An 8,326-nucleotide genomic window follows, 5' to 3' on the forward strand; every position below is an offset into this window, starting at 1 on the left:
TTATTGCAATGTATTCATATCAATACCTGAGACGCAGGAATCATAACAAAACCTTTCATTAAAGCTCTTTCTATAGTTGTTTTTTTAAAATTATATTTTATTGACTTTTTAAAGAGAAGAAGGGAGAGGGATAGAGATTTAGAAACATCGATGAGTGAGAAACATCAATTAGCTGCCTCCTGCACGCCTCCCACTGGGGATGTGCCTGCAACCAAGGTACATGCCCTTGATCGGAATCCAACCTGGGAGCCCCCAGTCTGCAGGCCGATGCTCTATCCACTGAGGAAAACCAGTTAGGGCTATAGTTGTTTAAATAAATTAATTAAAAAGAAATTATGTGTAAAATTAACATTTTCTTTAGAACAATATGAAGTAATCAAATAGAAGTTTTGCTAGATTTAAAATTTTTTTTTATTAACAGTTGACATACAATATTAGTTTCAGATATACAACGTAGTCATTTTTGCTAGGTTTTATCCAGTAAAATTTTATGGAAAGTACAGCAAGCTCTTGCTAAAAGTCTTAGTTTATTGTATTTTTGGCTTCCATAAAGTTTGAGATCATTCAAAAGCTGGAAGGGACCCAGTTTCCACAAAATGGAACCAAATGGAAATTGCAGTAGAAACACTATCTTCCCACAGCTCTTCTGAAAGACAATGAAGTTAGGTTTTATTTAATGCAGATGTATCGTCACTAATTTTCTGTTTGAAGATGTACTTGACAGTGGCCTTACATACATAAATACACAGATGTGCCACAAAGCCCTTATGTTGCCTTTGGAAATGACAGGAACGCTGAGGAAATTAATGGTAAATCCTTCCATAGTACAAATCTCCACTACTCTTTTGGCCACAGAAGTTGTCTGCAACTTCAGGGAGCAGAGTGTGTCCTCCTATAATTGCACAATTTCTGAAATACTACAAAATATTTTATCTTTTCATGTCATGCCAGTTAGAAAAATATTTTTTTCCATGGGAAAACCACTGCCTAAGCCATTGGCAAAGTAATACAAATGAACCCTTCTGGACCCTCCAGGGAGATTTGAACTTCCAATTACTAAAGTACATGGCTCTAGACCTGCCTCTAGTTATTGTTTTACCATTTAATCTAAAGGAAGGGTTTTCTTTTTAGTCATGCCAAGGAATGTATACTTTTAGAACTTATAATGCATGTTTTTAAATGTCCTCAATAATAGCCAACTTTTTCCCTTAAATAAAAAACACACCAAATTATTGGAAGCTGATTTGGGGAAATAAGATGGATAATCAGGTTGATCATTTATTTTTCCCTTTTATAAAAAAGCAGAAGAGATTGTAAAATAAAGTGGCCGACTTCCTAGCAGAGCTGGGGCTGTGGTTCCAAAGAAGAGCCCGTGAAACATGTTAAGCAATGTGAATATCACTGGAATTGTCCCTGAGGGTGACCTTCAAGGATGCCATTCAGTGGTGTGCAAGCATTTTGATATACATCACAATCATGCCTCAAATAAAGAAAGATGACATGAAAGGCAAATTTATCATGGCACCACAGGAAAAAAAAATAAGATGAGGTCAATATTCCTGACCAGGGTATTAAAAAATGCTACATGGCAGAGATACCGCAGATTTCACTCCTGAAGAATGGGTAATATTTAGATATATAGAAAAGGAAGTATGCTCCATCCCATGAGAAATACAAGGTATATGTGTGAGATAGGGAGCATATCAATTTGACCGAGGTAATGTTTTCATGTAGAAAATGTAGGCAGTAGATGTCTTTAGATATATTAGGGTTCAATTTGAATTTGAGTGCCCGGTACCCAAGGAGTTCTGATTTATATTATGGTCAGTGGGGAGTCATTGAAAGTTTTTTTAGCAGAGTCACAGTATAGAGAAGGTAAGATTAGGAAGATTCATCTGGTAGCAGAATGGACTGGAGAGAGGCAGAGACTAGAGAGAAGAAGGCCAGAACAGATGTAATGAGAATCTACCCTGTGGTGGCCATCACGTGGTGCCGAGTGGGAAACCATGATGAAAATACAAATTTCTCACCCTTAAAATGTCAGAATATTCAACTAATGCAAAAAGTATATTGGAATGATGCATTAGAAAACATAAAATAGCTCAGTAAATTTTCTTATAATTTGTTTATACAGTGGGAAAATATTAAATCTGCTGTTAGGTAGTCAAAACCAAGATTTTTAAAATTTGAATGTCTTAGTATGAGCCAAATATTATTAGAAAAAAAAAAACCTTAAAACTTTTAAGTTGTTTTTACTATTAAAAGTATTTTTATCAGAGACTAAAGATAGCTCCTTAACTAGTACTTATTATCAGTTGTAAGGCACCATGCTCTAAATTACACACACACACACACACACACACACACACACACACAGGGGAGGGGGGGCTGGAATTTGATTTTACCTTAATTAAAAGCTAATAAGTTGCATAACAATTATTACATGAATGTTGGAAGAACACCTGAGATTCCTGGATCAGACACAAAAGACTTCTCTATTGATGGTGCAGCAGGCAGCATGAGCATCAGGTTTGCAACAATTCTGTCTCCACAGACCCAGAGGGAAATGCCGAGGGTCCATATAGATGCTGTGCACACAGTGGGGTTGTGTTGCATCCAAGGAATCCTAAAGTTAGGGAATCTAACTCTTCGATGGCTCCAATGGTAGACATTACCTTATTCCTCAGGGTCACTTGCTCCAATAGACAACCATAAGAAGTGGCTTGAATAAAGGGCTAATAAGGCTTTGCATTATTGGCATACTTAGCAAATCATATCTATATATATAAAAGCCTAAGCAACCGTTATGACTGAATGACCGGAACAACCAGACAACTGGCCAGTAGCTATGATGTGCACTGACCCAGACCTAGCTGCTGAGACCCTGACAGCCTCAATCTGATTCACCCGCACCCTGAACCCAGACAGGAAGGATGAGAGAGCCCAATTCCTCATAGAATCAACCATGCCTTAGCTTGCTGCTGGGGCCCTGACAGCCCCAAATCTGGTTCATCCACACCCTGGACCCAGGCAGGAGGGAGAGGGGAGCCTTATTCCTTGTGGAATTGGATGTTGGTTAGGTTGCTGCTGGGGCCAACCTCCTGCGGTCCCTCTCGGCTGCAGTCCATCCCCACCCCCAATGGGCCCCAATTGCCAGCCAGGCCAAGGGACCCCATCTGTACATGAATTCATGCATTGGGCCTCTAGTAGTAGCATAGGAGACCCATGCAGAACTGTCTTTTGCAACAAAGCACTTAAAAACAATGCTGTGCACATATTAAAGACTCTCAATGAACACACACTATTATCTTTACTGTGGAATAGTCTATGCATTCTAAAATACAGTACTTTGAGAGCATAACTATTATGAAATAATCAAACATTAATTTAAAGTTTGAGTATAGCAATATGTAGAGTATATTTAAGTAAAAAGAATTACAGAGAAATGTGATTTATATTAACAGATATTGCTCAAAGATATACTTGGAGAAATTAGAATTTTGTTTTAGATTACTAGCACTTAACTACTTTGAGTCCATCAATGAATTGGTCAGAAGTTTAAATACTCTGTCAACATTTTATTGATTAACCTAAAGTGTAACACTTGGAATAGAAAATGATCCAATGGTATGATGTCTTTCTGTGAGGGAGCTGGAGCCTGCTACCACCATTTATGCACAGAGAATTGTCGGGGGGGGGGGTTCTTTTTTTTATTATGTTGCTTAGAATATTAGGTTATTGGACTATTTCACAATTGTTTGCACATATGTAGAAATAGAAAAACCTTAAGAAAAAAAATTGGCTATAGTAGGACAAAGACATATTCCCAAAAAATATTTTTAAAGGAAGAGAAAGGCACTACTTTAGAAGAAACACATCGCAAATATATAAAATATTGGAAAATACATGATTTTGAAATGTTTCAGCCATTTAATCCTAGAAAAAATAGATTAAAGAGATTATTAACGGAAAAGACAACTCAAAGTTAAGAACTGTAACTTAAAAGGACTATTAAATTTTTTTTGGGGGGGGGGTAATTTTTAAAAAGATTTTAAGAGGAAAGAAAGTCTATTTGTATAAACTTTGACTAAACCATAATATTAGCAACAAAAAATGAATTCAGGATTAGTTTTTATTTCAGGATAAAAGAGTGAGGAATAGGTTTAGGGCATTAGTATGGCAGGTCAGAAGATACTTTTACTGCAGATCTTTCTTCAACTCTGTCAGCTACACTAGTCTGCTTTCTAGCTTCAGTTCTTTCTCGTGCTTAAATTTCTATGTGGTCTGTACCACAATGCATTCTGAACTGACTCATCATTAATAACTTTATTTGGAAACTTGTACTGGAACTCAAAATCTCGAAAAATGTGCCCAGATTGAGTTTAATTCTTGCTGGCTGAGCGACAGGAGACAGTCTATGAAAGTAATGCCACAGAGATTGTTTTCTTTAATGGGAACTCTGAGGTTTTATTATGCAACTGAGTAAAATACTCCCTTTGCTGTTTTTATTTCCACTTAGGAGGTATGATCAGCACAAACTAAAGAATGGAATGTGCAACCCAAACCAGCAATTACAGCCATGGTTCAACAGGTTTTACTCAGTGTTTAGACTTTCTTCCAGGTTCTGTTCAGTGCCAGTCTGTTTTAGTTAGCTGAGCCATGGGTAACAGTTAGCTCTTATCAAATTTTTTAAAAGTGTCATAAATCAATGGCAATACAATGTTTTTATGAGAGTGGGCATGTCATCAAATACCCATGTACTAGGTGCCTGATAGCCCCTATGTGAGATGCTTGTTATAAATTTTGTTTATTTATTATTGGATGCATTGGATATGATGGTGCTATGTATTTTTTAAATTTTATTTGCACTTTTGATAGACTAAAGAATAAACTATGCAAAAAACTTAATGACATATGGGGTCTGTGTATGGGTCTGTGTGTCTGTGTACACAAGGCCTTATTCACTTTGGCCTTACTAAAATTGCCTATGCATTTCTCATGTATCTACATTCTTTCCCACATGAACACATTAAAAGTGTTCTTTCTAGCCCTGGCCGGGTGGCTCAGTTAGTTGGAGCATCGTCCTGTACACCAAAAAGGTTGTGGGTTTGATTCCAGTCAAGACACCTACCTAGGTTGTGGTTTTGATCACCAGTCAGGGAACATACAGGAGGCAACCAATCTGTTTCTCTCTCTCTCTCTCTCTCTCTCTCTCTCGCTCTCTCTCTCTCTCTCTGTCTCTCTCTCTGTCTCTCTCTCTCTCTCCTTTCCTCTCTCTCTCTAAAGTCAATAATAAAAAACAAATGACCCCCAAACATATCTTCAGGGGAGGATTCAAAAAAGAAGTGTTCTCTATTCACAACCCCTAGGGTACTTTATGAGGCACTACTGCCTCAGACCACAGAATTCATCTTTAGGCACTATGTATGTGTTATGGACAGTGAGGGTGACAGACATAGGTTCTGCCTTTTCCGGCCTTATATATGAGGCACATTGATCGAATATGTAATCTGAACCTCAGTAAGTGCTATGAAGGACATGTAGAGAGAGCTAGGGCAGCATGTAGCAAGGGGCATGGTTGCTCTGGAAACTTCCCAGAGGAAGTAATGTATGAACTCAGAAAGTGGAAGAATAGCAAAATGGCCCAGAGGACAGTCAGAGAAGCTCTCAACGCACATGGGCTTGCCAGGAACCATATTGATGATTGCAACATCACTAGATTTCAAAAACTTAGGGCCATTTTCCAGCTTTTCCCAGAATGACCATCAATCTTCTCCTTTGGCTCAACAAATTTGCAAGCAACACGAGCTGTGTGACAATCCAGCACAGGTGTTTAGCCAGCACTGATTTAACCTGGATGGTTTAGGACAATCACCTGAGTTGTGAAGCCAGTTGCTTCCACTGGTGGGTCATTTTTGCAGTCACCAGCCACATTGTCACGATGAACATCCTTGACAGACATGTTCTTGACATTGAAGCTCACACTGTCCCCAGGAAAAGCTTCACTCAAAGCTTCATGGTGGCCTTCAACAGACATTACTTCAATTGTAACACTGGCTGGACCATAGTCACCACGATGCCAGGTTTTCGAACACCAGCCTCCACTGTGCCTATAGGGACAGTACTCATACCACCAATTTTGTAGACATCCTTGAGGAGCAAACACGGCTTATCATTTGGCGAGTTAATGGCAGGTTGTAATCCAGTATTTCAAGTAGTGTGGTTCCACTGGCATTGCCATCTTTACGGGGGACTTTCTGTCCCTTGAAGCAAGGCATGTTAGCACTTGGCTCTGGCATGTTGTTGCCCTTCTAATCAGACTTGGGCACAAATGTTACTGTGTTAGGGTTTAGATAATTTTCTTAAGGTAGGTGCTGACTTCTTTAACAATTTTCTTGTATCCCTTCTAGCTGTAGGACAGCTCAGTGGAACCAATTTTATTAACACCAATAATCAGTTGTTTCACACAAAGAGTGTAAGCCAGAGGATGTGTTCACAGGTCTGTCCATTCTTGGAGATACCTGCCTCAAATGCACCAACACCAGCAGCAACAATCAGGACGCCACAGTCAGCCTGAGATGTACCTGTAATCAATGTTTTTGACAAAGTCTCTGTGTCCTGGGGCATCGTGATGACCATATAATATTTGCTGGTCTCAAATATCCACAGGGAAATATCACTGGTGATAGCACACTAATGCTCAGCTTTCCGTTTATCCAAGACCCAGACATAATTGAAGGAGCCCTTCCCCATCTCAGCAGCTTCTCTCTCAAATTTTTCGATGGTTCTTTTGTCAATCCCACCATATTTGTAGATCAGATGGCCAGTAGTAATAGATTTGTGGGAATCTATTTGTCATTGACAATGATGTTGATATGAGTCTTTTCCTTTCCCATTTGGCTTTGATTTAGTAGTGATTTTCATGACAACTGTGTTCTGGTGACAAACCTGTTGTGAAAAAGGACTTTGTTTGTTTTGAAAAAAATTCAACTAATAGTGGAGATGGTTTAAAAAATAACTCAACAGTACTGGAAAGTGCATTTCCATTTCCCTTCAGCTTCCTAGTTCCTCAGTTTGCCAGTCCTCTTCAGAGGCAATTTATTTTGCCAGTTTTTCTGCTTTTAATCCATGCAGATCTAACATGTGTTTGTATATAGCTCCAATTTTTTTCACTCACACTTGCCATACAGTTCTGTACCTTTCTTTTACAAATTAATATAACTTGGAGTTGGTTTTATATCACTTTTCATATTTTTCCATTATTAATAGGATATTATTCTAAATGGATGGATACTACTTATTATTAGTATATTTGGATATTATTCCAAATAGATGGATACTATAATAAATTACTGTATACATACATCCTTATGCATGTATTACTGCATTCCTACAAAAAAATTTAGTGCAGAAGATATTTGTATTTTAAATTTAGAAATATTGTCAAGTTGCCTTTAAAAAATGTAATTTAATTAATTTATTTTAAATTTCTATTATGAGAGTATTACAGATGTCTTCTTTTTTCCCCACATTGTACACCTCAACCTGGTACCTGCCCTTCCCCAGGGCCTCATCACCTTATTGTTTGTGTCCATAGGTATGCATATATGCACATAAATTCTTTGGTTAATCTCTTTCTGTCCCCCATTCCACTCCCCCTGAGATTTGTCAGTCTGTTCCATGTTTTTATGCCTCTGGTTCTATTTTATTCATCAGTTAATTTTCTTCATTAGATTCTTTGTTTATTTTGATTTTTAGATTCAAATGTTGATAGATATGTATTTGTTGCCCATATATATTTCCTCTTCTTAAAGAATATCCTTCAACATTCTATGTAATACTGGTTTGGTGGTGATGAACCCCTTTAACTTTTTCTTGCCTGTGAAGCTCTTTATCTGACCTTCAATTCTGAATGATAGCTTTGCTGGGTAATCTTGGTTGTAGGTTCTTGCTATTCATTACTTTGAATATTTCTCAACTACTCCCTTCTGGCTGTGAGAATAAGCAAGTAATTTTTTCTGTCAAAGAAAGGAGTTTAGGCAGTTGCCATTTTGGTTCACATGACTTGCAGCTCCCCTCAGGGCTTCCATTTTGAAATGGCAAAAGTCAATCACTTACTTTAAATTAGGCAATCACTCAAGAGTGTGAGCGGAAGCTCTCAAGAGTGAGAGAGAGATCACGTGCATTAGGAATAAAAGCCTGAGAAAACTGCCGGCTAAGCGCTCAGCGTACGTGCTGCCAGACTGTGCTGGTATGTACCCTTCTGCAGAAGTGAAGAATTTGCCTTGCTGCCTGGCTCTCAAGCATGCTTTGTGTTCTACCAGGA

At 38.2% G+C, this 8,326-nt stretch overlaps 1 pseudogene; it reads right to left on the reverse strand.

Moving 5' to 3' along the window:
- Positions 1–5,477: 5,477 nt before the first annotated feature.
- Positions 5,478–6,896, reverse strand: LOC102770549 (annotated as a pseudogene).
- Between the last annotated feature and the right edge of the window lie 1,430 nt (positions 6,897–8,326).

The sequence above is a fragment of the Myotis davidii genome, unplaced genomic scaffold (assembly GCF_000327345.1).
Source record: "Myotis davidii unplaced genomic scaffold, ASM32734v1 scaffold316, whole genome shotgun sequence".
NCBI lineage: Eukaryota > Metazoa > Chordata > Mammalia > Chiroptera > Vespertilionidae > Myotis > Myotis davidii.